Consider the following 16,242-nt stretch of genomic DNA (forward strand, 5'->3'; position numbering starts at 1 on the left):
GCAGCTTGCAAGGCTGCATTGGTGGGCTACAGTTGAAAGAATATTCAAAAAGAACAAACTAGGATAAACTAGGACCATGACTTTATGAAACAATACAGAAAAGATCTGTAGAAATCTAACTGCAGAGAGGAAACTCTGGGAGACCCAACTCTCCCCAGACTGCTTGCAGTGTTACCTGCCTGCTTTCTGCAGGCCACAACCTCCCCCAAAGTCCACAGTTTCAAGTGTACCAGCCTAATAATAATAATAATAATAATAATAATAATAATAATAGCATTTATATCCCACCTTTTCCTGCAAGGAGTTCAAGGTGGTGTGTATGGTTTTCCCTCTCCTCATTTAATCCTCGCAACAACCCTGTGAGGTAGATGAGATTTGTGATAATCAACAGTGAAAAGCAGTCTATAATTATTGAAAATAAATAATGGATAATGTTCTGCATCTCAGGCAGAATCAGGAGAGTCAGGGCACACACGGGCTTTTCGGGGCCTCTGGTAGTAACCACCTGAGCAAAGATGTTGTTTAGGGAAGCTTTTAATGTTTAATAGACTATTGTATTTAAATATTCTGTTGAAAGCTGCCCAGAGAGGCTGGGGAAACCCAGCCAGATGGGTGGGGTATAAATAAATTATTATTATTATTATTAATTATTATTATTATTATTATTATTTATTAGGTATCACACCCAGAGCAAACCTTACCCACTGGGACCCATTGGATTAATAGACTTGGTCTCCTGTTTGTGACAGGTTTGTTTGCTCTAGAATGCTGCCTGCATGATTTCCCTTATACCCTCACAAATAAAGTGGTGGGGTTTTGGGGGCGGGGGTTATGAAAGGGGAAAATTCAGGGAAGGGCCTTGGAATAACCCTGAACAGTGGTATTCAGGTCTAGAGCCCTGGTAGGTGGGTTGTGGTCATGAAACAGTCACAGAAAGACAAACTATGTACCTCGAAGACACAATATATTTCTCAGACATCAGTTTCCATCACTGAGTCCTAAAAGGCTCTGGATTAAACTCCAGTGATCCATTTGTTTATAATACATAGAAGTCCTCTTTCCAACTGCAGCAGAAATGGAACTCACGGCGATATACAAGCCATCTAAAATATCCATGTTGCTTTCCAGTGATGGCAGAATTAGAGGCAAATGAAATGCATTTTCAGCTGATAACATTCTGCACAGGCTGAAAAAGATTATTTTGCTTTCTCAGCAAAATGCAAGAAACAGCATTCCGTTGGGTCAAGATATTTTGTTTAAAAGTGGGGCATTATGAGGAATGGTGAGGGAAATTCAATTGCTGGTTGTGATTTTTTCAGGAGGTGGAATGTGTTTCAAATGCATTCCTAAAGCTGTGTCCAAGAGCTGTCCTTTAATAGTGCTGTTACAGAAGATCCCATTGCAAAGATTTATCCAACTCATTCCAGGGTCTAAATTCATTTCTTTACTGCCCTTTAAATAGCTTTTTCTACGCACAAACAGGTTTCATCCGGATAGTTAAACCACCTGAAGTCTTAACTTCTTTTTGTAGGAAATCTCATTTCCCCCCCTCCCCTCCCTACCTTTGGTTGTAAGCAATTTTTGTTTCAGTTGAGGAAAGCTTAAAGGGGGAAAAGGAGAAAAGAAAAGTCTAAATTGTTGTATCCATACTTAGTTATACCAAGGGGAGCCATGTCCTAGTTCACGTCAAGGCTCTCAGAGAAGACTGGGTTGGAGCAGCTGCAGGATCATATCCAAAAAAGCAGTCATATTTATTTAATTAGGGCAACAATAGGCCAGTGGTTCATAAAGTAGGTGGTACCACCCCTTTGGGGCAGTGGGGTTACCTAGGGGGCACCAAGAAGCAAGAGATGGTGGGGTGACTATCAGTGTTTGAAAACCGGGCATCACTGGATCAACTTCATCAGTCTTGTCAACTTAATTAAACTAAATAGTTTTCATTGGATTTTGAATAAATGTGCAATTAATTGTAACTGTTTTGAATTTTATTGTGTTATTGCCTTCCTTAGTAGGTTGTGAAAAACCTCTATTCTGAATAATGCTTTTTATAGGGTAGGGGGCACTAGGGATGAGTTCATGGAACCAAGGGGATGGTGGTTCCCAAAAGTTTGGAAACCACAGCAATAGATTAGGCTAGTAAGGGCAAGGCAGGGCAGGGCAAGGCAAGGCACAGTCTGCCAGGAACACAAACAGATCTCTGTGGCAGATGATGGCTGTCACTCACAAGAAGAGCTGTTTTAGGCCTTCTGAAGTTGGCTGGTCCAGACCTGTTGTGAACCCAGCCCCTTTTTTGTTTTTCTTCAAGGGCAGTTGTTTGATTCTGCAGGAGGACAGTGAGGGTTATATTGCAGCAGAACCCTTGGGGCCATGGGCTGTGGCCTGGAAAGTCTTGTAGTGGGAGACAATGGCTCCCATGGTGATGCTTCCTTCTCTTCTGAGACTTCCTCTGAACCAGATGAGGCCAGAGAACATGGCAGGCCCACTGAAGGTAGTCCAGTTAAGTCCTATTAGTTTTATTGGGTCTACTCTGGCCATTCCTAAGTCTGGATCCAACTCAATGTAAAGGGGAAAACTGCATTGCAAAAGCAAGATGGCGCTGGTGAATATGCACCCCGTTTGTCAAGTAAAGTCAAGATCTACTAATTGGCTTGCAAAGGCTGCAATCTTTAGTGAGAGACCAGCACATGAGCGAGGGGCTTTGCATGGCTGCTGCCAGAACAGATTCCACCAGTGGCATTTCCACCTGCTCACACATTGGGCAGATGGCAGGGGGAGCTCAGCACCAACAGAGTGATGCTGGCAGCCAGAATGAGGCAGCGGGACTCACACACCCAATCCAACTCCCCTCCCCACTTAACTGGGCAGAAAGGGAGTTTGGATCGCTCTATGAGTGATTGAGCTGTTGATAGGGATGCCTTTGAGTTCTTGACAGTTGGAGGGAGGGGGAGAGAGAAAGAAATGAGCTAGAATGAGAGAGAATGAACATTAATGCAGAAGTTCAGGGTGATGCAAAGATGAATGGAAAATCCAAGTCAAAATAGGAACGCAAGTGGCATATCATAGCACCTGCCCCCTTCCAAACCGGAAACCATTGATCATTATCTGCATAATCATAAGTATTGAGAGGTCATGTATGGAACTATTGTACAAGTTAATCAGCACAATAATATTTTTTGTGAAGTTATTTTGCCAGGAAAGATGCTCGGGGGAATGTGAAGTTCAATCTCTGTTTTGCTTAATGTGCAGCACATGTATTCTTAATGCTAGCACCAAATGGTTCCACACTTGTTACTTTTATTATATCTTGGGGAAAATCAGTAGATTACTGTGTTGGGGTGGGGGGATGAGCGTAGGTTTCACCATGCTGTCTGCCTGGAAAGCGTGATAGTTGTCGTACTTTTGTGCTATGTATTGAGCTGTTTGGACTTGAGTGTGTACTGCAAAGTGGTGAAACATGTGTTTCTTTATCTATTGGAAACATTTGCAAAACATTTGCAATTTCAATTACTGCTCCCCAGATGAACCGCTGATGCAATCGCCTTCAATAGCATGAATTTCCAGTTATTTCCAAAGAGCCAAATTTGCGCCACAATCTCAGTCTCTACTTTCAGAGAGTATCACTCAAGCCGCCGTGGCTGCTGGAAGCAAACACCTTCCCTGTTCTACATACAAAAGAAAAGAGGACACCAATGGAGGCCTTTCTGTTTAAGTAAAAAGGAGCTCTCCATACATTTGTTAAAAGGGGATGTTCAAGGTGAATTTTTGTCTGTAGAGTTCACTGAGCATGTGGCTAGAGGTCTTCCAGTCAGTCAGACTGAAGGTGTGCTGACAACTAGAGATGCTTGAATATTAGTTCAGTCCACCTTTCTAAGAGAAACTGTGAAAGTCACACTTCACAGACACAGCTACCCTCAGCTTTCATATGCCTCTGAATTTTGTAGTCCAGTTCTTGGCTTTAAAAGTATACCAAAATGTGCATGGAAAAGCACAGTACATTTAATGCACATTTGAATAATCATATATATATATATATATATATATATATATATATATATAAAACCCCAGTAACTTTAGTTTACCTGCTCCACCTCCACACATTCAAAACTACAATTTGCATCATCTTTAACAAACTACAATTCCCATGAGTCTTTGGAGGGGAGGTGCTTTAAATTTGCTTAAAATTAATAGTGTGGACTCAGCCTATGTTAAATGGTGATAGCCAATGTTGGTCATACTCAAGAGCAGACCCACTGAAATCAACAGCCCTAAGGTGGATATCACTAATAGTGCAAAGAAAAATGTGTGCTTTAAGATCAATGTGAAATGTGTTCAGAATATGCATTTTAGGATGAAACCGTACAAAAGTCCATGCAAACTTTTTGATGCAGAAAGGGGATGGAAAAGACATGAATGAACACATGTGAAACTAACACAGACTTGAAATAGACTGATCTGTCCATCCATAGTGACAACTCCTACAGCTCTCAAATGATTTTTTTCTCCATAAGTGCTCCTGACTCTGAGAGTGAAACAGAAACATAGGAATCTGCTTTAAACTGAGTTAGGCCACTGGTCCATCTAGCACAGCATTGTCCACTATGACTGGCAGGTAGTCTCCGGGGTTTCATGAAGGAGACATTCCCAGCCCTATGTAAGAAATGAATCAGCTACAAACCCTTGTCAAAGCAAGTCATCTCCCCCCCCCCATTGGACCTGTCCAGGGTCCTGAAGAACCAGTCTTGCTTTCTGATCTATGAACGCCCAGTGGATACAAGCTCCATGCCTGTGAGTTCCCTGTTCCAGCTATATACTCCAAACCCATTTTTGACCTCCTTCTTCTAGATACCACTGTGGGATTGTCCTTGCCAGGACTAGGCAAATTTCAGCTTGCAGGCTTTGTTTTAGCAGAGCAGAACATTTGTTCTTAGAATTCCTTAAATTCACCTTCAATTGTCCACTATTGCCAGATATGTGACATATATGCATTGAGGATACACAGCTCCCTCATGCAGCTAACATTTGCCAGTGGAACCTTCTGAATACAAACAGCATATTATGAGGTTCCTGGAGACAAATGATAAACAAATATAGCCTGGCAACCTACCTCTTTGCTGCTTCTCCCCATCTCTTCAAAAGGAAGGTGGGGGCGGAGGGAAGAAACCCTAAATGCTTTTAAACTAGTCTCCTGGCTGTACTAAGATTTGATTTCTGATCAATTAGAGGAAGAAGCAAGGGAGGCCCTGCTGCATGTGAGCCAAATTGCAATGAAGATTTAGACATCTTCCTGCCTAGAGAAAAATTAAGCAGCTGCATCCAAGATTTGTGCTTGTAATAAATGAGAGAACATGGGAGCAACATTCCCTCTGCATCAATTCTCTCCATAACAGCAGATATTTGAATGTTGAAAGGAAAAAAAAATCTCGCTTGTACATTGAAGACAGTTGAATCCATGCACTCTCTGCTTTATGCAGAAAGTTTGCTGATCACTATACCATACTGCACATGACATTTATCATACAGTTTGTCCTTGAGTGCAAGCTTATTCTTTCTCTAGCTGCCAGTGTTGCTGGTCTGGTTTGATTGAGACTGTGGCAATGAATGAGGGTAGTGTGATAGGGATCTGAATTGTGGAGGGAAAGGTCCCTTTCACTCCAAGAGGAGCATGTCCCCCCATAAAAATTGCAGACATGGGGATTCCCATCTGGACCAGGACCACAACTGGGGGGTGGGGAGGCTAACCCCCTAATCCCCATGCTAGGATTGCAGTCTGGATTGGCACACTGTGAAAGGAAAGGGTTTTCATTCAAGGCAAACTGTGTGATAGACATCAGATGATGTTTGGTCCTGAATCACACATGAATCTGATATGTTTACGGGGCTTCACAGCCTTGCTCACAGATTGTGACATTTGACTCTCCCATTTGTCAGTGCTTTGGGAAGTTGGGTAGAAGAGAAGTTGGGTGGAATGTGCCAGCTGTGTGGTGGAAGGAAGTGTGTCACTATGTCTTTGAATCCATTATGTTCCATGTTCCATGTCTCTGATATACAAGAATACGAGTATGCACACCTGATGAAGCCCGGTTGGGTGAAACAAGGTATTATCCAGGAATCCTTGTCTTATTTTCTGCATGTGCCATTCTTCCAAGTTCTTCGTCTGATACCTGCATACAAGGAACACTAGAATTCTTAAAAGCATCTTCATGTGGAACACTACAAGATTGATATAAGAATTCCAATATTAGAATTGCTAATATAAGAACTGAATAGATTGTATTTCCTGGTCTATCTGCTGGACTTTAATTTCTCATAATATGTTTCGTTTATATGATAAGTTGGTCTATAAAACCATATATTTTTATATGACATGTTGAATCTCATTTGAAAAAGAATTTATATAGTTACATACAGCCTGTTACATTGTTTGTGTTGTTCTCACCTATGTCTCAGAGGCAATGTGAAGATGTATCCCACTCTCTCCATGTTGGAGCTTCGCATTACAGTTTTGGACAGTTCTGGTCTCTTCCCTTGCTGATCTGTAGTTTTGCAGCACATTGCTGGAAACTTCTCTGCACTGAGACTAAATGGCATGGAGGAGCAGAGGCAGATGACAAGGCTGTGAACAGCCATAGAAAAGCAAAACTGAGGTACATATGGGAGTTCAAACAGGCCTTTTATACCCCGTAATAGTTTGGAACATATTAATTGCACATGCCAATTAATAAATGAGTATGCATGCAAAAATGAGATGGCAGAACACAAAAGTCAAAGTTCCATGGTCTGGGTGAGAGGTAACCTAATGCCCATGACTGTTACCAAATAGGATCCACCATCTTGAAATTTACAATTTATATACAGTTGTACCTTGGGTTAAGTACTTAATTCGTTCTGGAGGTCCGTTCTTAACCTGAAACTGTTCTTAACCTGAGGTACCACTTTAGCTAATGGGGCCTTCCACTGCCACCATGCTGCTGCCGCACGATTTCTGTTCTCATCCTGAAGCAAAGTTCTTAACCCAAGTTACTATTTCTGGGTTAGCGGAGTCTGTAACCTGAAGCGTCTGTAACCTGAAGCGTCTGTAACCCGAGGTACCACTGCACTGGACATTTCAAGATGGCAATGCATCTGGTAAGTAAATACAAGTGCTTCACCTCTCACTGTCTGTTCTGTTAGGGCCATCTCACACATCCACACAAAGGCAAACCTGAGTTTGCAACCAGGTGTATCCTCAAGAGGGTTCTGAAGCCAACCACCGTCCTCTGACTAATTACATATTTGTTGCATTCACCCTCTATAAGGTGTACACCTAAGCTGTTCAAGCGTCCAGCTAAAAATGTAATGCACTGTCATGTAGAGGGATGCACCTGTTTTTTAAACAGATTTGCTTTAAACAGATCTGTTTTTAAAACAGATTTTTTTAAACAAAATTTGTTTTCATTATAAAAACAAATAGAGTAAACCTATTGAAATTGTTGATCTTGCCTAACTTAAGTTCATTAATTTTGGTTTGCTTTGTGTGTGACTTAGATACAGGCCTTTATTTCTGGTGGGATGAAAAGCAGAAGCTGTAAGTCACCCATAGAAATCAATGGAGAAGAAAAACAAATGGGAATGATAAAAAAGAACGAATTGGCTCCTAATCAGTTATGAAAATGAATGAAAATCACATGAATTAATAATGAAGCTTTTAATAATGAAAATGAATGGTATAACTAAATAGGGGTGGGGAATACTGAATATCCCTAATGGGCAACTCAAATACTACTGATAAATCATAACTATTGCTAATAATTATGCACTTGTATTTCAAAGTTGCTACAGAGTACTTTATCAATGGAAATATCTACATATGTACAGACTATGCTACGTTATACAGACAATGATTCATTGCCGTGTGTATGTGTGTGGTGCAAAATCTGTATATAAATATTATGCAGGACAGTGAATTTGTTCTTAAAAATTCTCCCAAATTCTCTGGTATTCCCCCAGTTGTGAATAACAGCAGTGTTTGATATTCAACCAACACTTTGCAATATTTGATTGCTGGCATGTAGTATTTAATAGAGATGTGCAGTAACCACACCTTTCGCCTTCTAACTGTATCTGGAGCAGCTTGATCTGTTTGGATCCACTCTGTGTCATTCCAATTTAATTCATTATTTGGGTCCAAATCTCAACCATTAAATCAGAAGCTCTGTTTTGCCCAACTCAACTATAATGCGGAATCTAAAAATGACTGTATTTCTGCCCTTTTCACAGGAGTGGATGGAATTTGCAGATATCCAGGGTGGATTAAGCCTTCCAAATCTCACACAGATCCACCCAGGGGTTTCCCACAGGGAACCTTTATAGTGTATTCTTGAAATAAAAAGACTTTAAACTTCTTCTTTTTTCTGCCATAATTGTATGCAAATTGTGGCCATAGTCACCCCTTTTGAGGGAATGAAGCTGCCAAATTTCAGTGAGAAAGGTGCAGTGGCTCTCCTGAAAGCATAGACCTTGCAATTTGAGAGTGGGAAAATAAAGATCATATTCCCTCCCCTAATTTTGGGCGGGAGGCAATCAGTTTGAAAACTGGGCACATGATGCTGGTTCCCCTGCATAAGAAACCTGCCAAAGTATTTATTATTATTATTATTATTATTATTATTATTATTATTATACCTATCCTTTATCCTAAGGTCCCAGGGCAGGTTACAACAATTAAAACTCAATATTAAACAATTTAGGACGTGGGTGGCGCTGTGGTCTAAACCACTGAGCCTAGGGCTTGCCGATCGGAAGGTTGGTGGTTCAAATCCCCACGACGGGGTGAGCTCCTGTTGCTTGGTCCCAGCTCCTGCCCACCTAGCAGTTCAAAAGCATGTCAAAGTGCAAGTAGATAAATAGGTACCACTCTGGCGGGAAGGTAAATGGCATTTCCATGCACTGCTCTGGTTTCGCCAGAAGCTGCTTAGTCATGCTGGCCACATGACCCAGAAAAACTGTCTGCATACAAATGTCGGCTCCCTTGGCCAGTAAAGTGAGATGAGCACTGCAACCCCAGAGTCGTTCGCGACTGGACTTAACTGTCAGGGGTCCTTTACCTTTTTATTAAACAACTTAAAAGCACGTAAACAAGGTGGGCACTAAAAATGTGCATCTCAACTGAAGAGGTACATCTTCAGCATTTGCCAAAAGCTGTATAATGAAGGTGCCAGAAGCACCTCGGTGGGAGGTAGTTCCATAGCTTAAGGGCTGCCGTGAATAATGCCTTTCCTGGCCCACCTCTCACAACTTCTGAGGGTGCTGGAAAACCAAGAGGGCCTCCTCTGCTGATCTTAACACCCAGGAGGGGCTATAGTAAAGAAGGCTGTCTTTCAAATATTTGAGGCCTGGGTCATTTAGGTCCAGGGGCTCTCATGATTGATTTTATCTTCTTTATATTAAAAAAAAAACTGGAATAGTCACCATTTTTCTCACCATTACCTCCTTTCTGGGAAGTACCTCTTTGAAGAAGGTTTTTTCACAGTCATGACTTGGAAGGAGGAGGAGGGCAACTCATGTGTTGACTTCAGTGCCTCTCTCCCAGATCACTGTGATTGTAGTGCCCTGGAAAGATAATCCACTGTGGTTAAAAGCCAGGCCTGCCCATCAAAACAACAGATTCTCTACCTCTATATCCCTCCCCTCTCCTCTACACTGTCTCCCGTCTCCAGCACTGGCATTTCCACAGTCAGCCGGGTTTTATTTTTCAGAAAGGAAAAGGGAATGATGAAAGTGCTACTGTGCATTCAGCTTTATGGAGAAACTGAGGCAACAAAGCTACTTGCATGGTTGAGCACTCCATGACACGCCTTGTCAGTCCAACTAAGGCTACTCCTAAATTACTGCAATCTGCCTTATTATTTGAGATCTGATCATACACACCTGTGGTATTTAACATTTGACAGAATTGACAGCTGATGTGCTGCTCATCACAGTGGCTCCCAGAACTTACTCTATCCAATGGGCCTTGTTAATTCCTCAGTTCACCAAGCAGAAAACTACATTTTTGTATCATTCAGAAAGCTGCTAAGCTTGTTAATTGCAGGCTTTATAATTCTGCTGTTCTCTCATAAAACAAAAGTGGCTTTTCTTTCAAAAATATTTCTGTTCCTTCCCAGAACAGAATAAAATTTCTAAGAGTGTGGAAGAGCTCTTGAGTAAATCCTGGGAGGGAGGAGCTGACAGCTAAAAGCTCCACAGGTACAGCCTTGCTCCTACAGTGTGACTGCCCCTGGGGTTAGATCTTCATTGTTGGTGTCTATAAGATGTGTCACTTGGCTTGGCAGGATCTGTTGCTCCCTCAGTGATGGGCATCTGTGCTGGAGACTCTTTATCCCACTTTCAAAGCTGAGGAGAATGGAAAATGTTTAGGAAAGAATTCATTCATTTATTTATTTTTGAGTGAGGGCAGGATGGGAGGGGTGAAGAGGTGGAGGAGCACAATGTTTGAGGCTAAGGCTGATACAATCTAGAGTCCACTGGTGTCCAATGACAGGGCTGCCTGGATCTGGGTGGGGGCTGCCTTTTATACTGTGAAATTAGCTCCCCTTCCATAGTTTCCCACAGCACTCTGAACAGCTGGAGATGAGGAAAGAGCTTGAAAGGAGAGTAATAAGCTGCCAGAGCTTCTGGCATGCTGCTTTAAGCTTTACACAAAAGTGACTTGAAATGGAACTTTCCGAGCCATTTCGGCAGATGTTTTTGCGGTTGGTCCCCCACCCCTCCCGACTCTTGTTGTATTTGGTATCATTTTTTTCTTCAAAGATCATCACTTTCTCAGCAAAAGCAGAAAGTAGGGGGAAGCATCTCTCCTCTCTCTCCCGTTAAAAGCTGTCAAGAGCTGACAACAACAAAAACCCACTTGTGAGGCTATTTGGAAGAGAAGGGAAGAGCTTTGTTCTACCCCCTCCCTGACAGGTGATAGCAAAAACCCTCAACACTTTGCACTTTCATGCCTAGAAAGCAAAGGTGTTCTTTAGTCTCACCCCTCCTCCCTCTGCATACACACACAGCTGAACAAAGACACGGGTGAATGTCTACCATAAAGATAGGGGATCTGTGTCCCTCCAGATGTTGTTGGATACAACATCTATCCTTATTCTGACTGATAGGATTTGGAGACCAACAATGACCACAGGGACCCTCTCCATGATCTCCTATCTCTCATTTGGGACTAGAAATTGCCAGCTTCTATATTCTTCTCAGGGATTGCTCCATTTTCACATTTTAATCACAGAAGAATCTATGATTACTCAGCAGTAGATTCAGAACAGGCAAAGAAACAGTCAAATTGCACAATTAACTTTTGGAATCCGCTGCTACAAGATGTAATGGCAGGCAGTATGCCTCTGAATACCAGTTACTGGGAAGCAAAATGGAGAGAGCACCGTTGCACTTGAATCCTGCTTGCAGGCTTACTGTACACAACTGATTGGCCTCTGTGAGAAGAGGATGTTGGATGACTATTTATTTAGTCTGATCCAGCAAGGTTCTTCTGACGTTCAAATGGGTGGGGTGGGGGTGTAAGACAAATTCATAGAGAATAGGTCTACCAATCGCTTAGTCATGGTGGCAAACAGAACCACTGTTTTCAGAGGTCCTGTTTTGGCATTGAGAGCAGTTCCTGGTGAGCAAAAACAGGGGAGGGTTATCATTCTTTGTTTGGGTGCTTCATAGAAGCATCTGTTTGGCCACGAGTTGCATGGAGCTTTTGTTGTTGTTGTTGTTTAGTCATTTAGTCGTGTCCGACTCTTCGTGACCCCATGGACCAGAGCACGCCAGGCGCTCCTGTCCTCCACTGCCTCCCGCAGTTTGGTCAGACTCATGTTTGTAGCTTCGAGAACACCGTCCAACCATCTCGTCCTCTGTCGTCCCCTTCTCCTTGTGCCCTCAATCTTTCCCAACATCAGGGTCTTTTCCAGGGAGTCTTCTCTTCTCATGAGGTGGCCAAAGTATTGGAGCCTCAGCTTCACGATCTGTCCTTCCAGTGAGCACTCAGGGCTGATTTCCTTAAGAATGGATACGTTTGATCTAAGCATGGAGCTTAGCCTGCTCCAACAGGATTCCTCTTACATTTGTGACTGGATAGCCTCTATAGCAGAAGTAGCCGGCTACCTCTGCCCTATAATGTATTGACATGATATAGAATTAGGGGTAGACAAATGTGTCAATAAGGTTAGAAAAATGAGAAGCTAAGAGAAATCAAAAGGACACATTTGTATATTGGTATTTTCCTGGGGAAGGAGACACACATACCCCCACATTGTTGGACTCCAGTTCCCAGTCAGCATGGTCAATGGTCAGGAAACATAGGAGCTGTAGTCCAACAACATCTATAAGAACACACATTCTCCATCTCTGTGCCACCACCTCCTTTTTAACAGGAGAAGTCAGAATAAAACCTGAGATGTTCTGCATGCAAAACACGTCCTCTGCCACTGATCCATGGTTCCTCCCCTCTCCATGACATGATACAAGAATGGTGCTTATGTTAACAACATCGAGAAGCTGTGGATTCAAGACAACAGGGTATGTGCTTAGCGTCACTTGTGATAACATCCTTAGGTCAGCAGTTCTGTTTGTTACAGACCAATCTTGTCACCCTCAGCATTTGTTATGACACAGGAACAGCCTGTTCTCACAGCTGCCCCTCAACATCTACCGTTCCTCTCTCTCCATATTTTAGTTCAGGAACAGTGAAAAATTTAGCTTAATTGTAAAGTATTCCATATGCTCTGATTAGATATAACCTCATTATCAGCCTCCCTCTTACCACAAAACTATCCAGATAATGAAATTCCTCTCTGGAACAAATGAGGTCCCCCCCTCTCTCTCTTTTTTAATAAGGGGAAGCAAGGGTTGCCTTTACTACATTTGGGCTTGTTTGTTTAGCCTTTTGCATTACCTTAGAGAGAGAAAACAGAGTGAGAGGAAAGGACAAAAATTACATGGGGAGAAAAAGGGGAAAGGGAAAAAAGAAAGAAAAAGCAAAGCAATTGCTATATTTCAAAGCCTAGTGAAAATTAGACTAAGCGTCTGCAGGAGCCAAATGGAAATAATAATTCTTCCATTTCCCTGGCTGTTCTGACACATTTAATAGGCTTGGCAGAGACTCAAGGAAAACAGGGGCCAAGCTGGAGTGTGCAGAGAGGAACTGAAAGGCCGGTCAATTACCAGGGAGCCAGATTTCGGTACAGCTTCAAGTTAGGCATATCTAAAACTACTTACATTACTTTCCCATTTGAGAGGTGATGAGGAGAGGTGAAGGGACATAGGGCACTTTGCAAACAAAGGAAGGGAAGTCCTATTAAAGGCATTTTATATCTTTCAATTTAGCAGAGTGCATCCACAGCCCTGGGCACCATGCAAAATTAAAAATACAAGGATAAATAACTTTGAGACAGCTAAAACACAGGGCCTGTTTCAGCCAGGCTGCCTTACAGCAATATCCCCTCATGACAGCAAAGGAATAGAGAACAGAGTAGAGCTCATTGCTCATAACAATATAAAGGAAGAGCTAACCTCAGCACTTGGCCCAAGAACACCATTAATGGCCACTGTGGAAGATTTCTATCTTCTTCCTCTAGCTAGCACTAATAGAAGCACGAATTATAATTATACTGTGTCCCCATGACACAGTGTGGGGCGGGGAACCACCTTACCACCCTAAATCCAGCACAAGTGGGGGCCAGGAGCTGGTACAGCAATCAAACCCAGATTGAGCCTGATGATGGTGGAGTAGCTAGGAATCCCATGGTTCCCAGACTAGTTCCATCCCTCCCTGCCCTAGAGTGGCCCATTCTGGGCTTTCCACCAGCAGCACTTTTAGCCACCTGCACTTTTGGTGAGCAGAAGGAAGAGCCGGCTGAGAAAATCTGTCTCCCACCTACAACATTCAGACAGAGGGTCTTACTTATAAGTAAGGAAGAGATTGTTAGTGTCTTGAACCCCCAGCCTACCTGGCAGCAAGTCCCACTGGCATATACAATATGTCAAGTCCAAAGACTAACAGTCAGGAAACACAGTCCAGAGTCAAACCCAAAGCACAGACCCATAGAAGTCCTGGAGTATCCAACCCAAGGTCCATCAACATAGACAGCTGAACAGACATAGCCTCACAGCTCTGTTCCTCTTTTCTCTCTGAGGTTTCGTTGTAGCACCTGGGCTTGAAAAGGCATGTGACCCTCACCTGTCCTGAGCCTCACCCAAATGAGGAATCACACACCTCCAAGAACTAATAAGCCCCACCTGGCCAGCTGGTGAGCTGGGCTGTGAGTCCTTGCCTGCTGCAACCTTCCAAAGTACAGTGGTACCTCAGGTTAAGAACTGAATTCTTTCTGGAGGTCCGTTCTTAACCTGAAACTGTTCTTAACCTGAAGCACCACTTTAGCTAATAGGGCCTCTTGCTGCCACAATTTCTGTTCTCATCCTGAAGCAAAGTTCTTAACCCGAGGTACTATTTCTGGGTTAGCGGAGTCTGTAACCTGAAGCGTCTGTAACCTGAAGTGTATGTAACCCAAGGTACTACTGTATACTTCCCGCTGCTCCCTATGCCTCATAGCCTGCCTTGTTTGTGGAGAATGGGACCTCTCTGGCTCTGATGGTGGGCCTGCCCTTCTGGGCCCTGCACACTGACTCCCCATCCTATCACCATCCTCTGTCATCCTGTGTGTACTTTCCCCAAACCGAACCTCTTCTTTCCCATCCCTGGCTTGTCCTAGACATGGCTACGTCGCTTGCCAGGATCCTTTTTCTCCACCCTGTTCATGACATTTAATCAGGCAAGTAATGACATTACTTCATCAGCAGGCACATGACTCAGGAGTCACATTTCAGGAGCTCATAAACAGGACAAGGAGTTCCAAACTGGACAGAAGCAACAAAGATGTCCCAACAAGTTTCCCCACTCATCCCTCTCAGCTTTTAAAAGTGAGGTGTGGTGCAGCCACATGTGAGACTCTGTCACATAGCGGGAAAGCCGAGATTGCAAGTGGGGTGGGTGTCTGGTTCTAGGCAACAACCTGCACCCTCCTGTTCAGTCACCATCACCTCTGTTCTACCTCCCCCTTTGACTCATCAAGGCCCTCTACTCCACAGGAAGATTGAAGGGAAGAGCTGCATCTCGGCTCCCCCTTGCAAAGTGGCTGGCATTGGAGCAGAAAGGATAAAATTTCCCCTCCTTCAACTCAGGTTCCCACCATTCACCCCACCCCTACTTCCTCCTCCTGTGTCAGAGCCTGTTCTTTGTTTCTGGCAGTGCTGTGGGGCTCATGACAACCAGCAGTCATATCCTTTTGCTGAATCCAGCCTCTCTCAGCATGGCACAAAGGGAATTGGATTGCACAGTTAATGCTGAGATTGTCTCAAAATTGTCACTTCAGCCAGAACTTAACACTTGACAAAACACTTGTCACTTGACAAAATCACATCAATGATACCAGCACATCCATTAAAGGTTCCTTTGGGTTACCTGAAGGGCATTGTGGAGGCTGCAAACTTGGAATTGGTGATGAACTTTCTGAGAGCCACAGAAATTACTATAGTGCTCTGTTGGAACACATAAAAGCTCTTCTCACCTTGGCACCATTAGCAAAAAGGTTCTGTAGACTCTGGGACTTGGCAAATTACAAGATGATAACAAACTATCATATTATTAGTTAGTTGATGGCAAATTAACATATTGTTTTCAGTGCTGAGAAGGTTGCTCAGCTGAAAATAACTTTGTAGAGTGATGGTCATCATTTGTGATGTTGTGGCATGAACAGCTTCCAGAAAATGTATATACCTTATATACTGTTTTTCTTTGTTATAGGAAAACAAGAGACCTGGCCTGTAGGTGTTTTTTAAATAGATAGATAGATAGATAGATAGATAGATAGATAGATAGATAGATAGCAACCTAATGATTACTTGTGTGCATGGAATGAAGATGGAATGCAGCTCTGGACAATGGGAACCCCTTGTGGTGCTGTCACTGGTGGCTTCATGGTCTCACTGATCCACATCAATCACCACCAGGGCATGTCCTGGTGATGGTGGTCACAGTTGGGTCAGAGGTGCCTCTCTGTTTCCATGACCTGGTGGCCAGCTCAGCCACTGCCTGAAGTGTCTGCAGTCCAAGTTTCCAGCTGGCCATCCAACTGGCCATGGGCATGTCTGTGCGCCAGCTCTACTATGACCACTGAGAAGAAGGCACCATGCTTACATTTGTCACAACAC

This window comes from Podarcis pityusensis, assembly GCF_964106645.2.
Source record: "Podarcis pityusensis genome assembly, chromosome: 10".
Taxonomy (NCBI): domain Eukaryota; kingdom Metazoa; phylum Chordata; class Lepidosauria; order Squamata; family Lacertidae; genus Podarcis; species Podarcis pityusensis.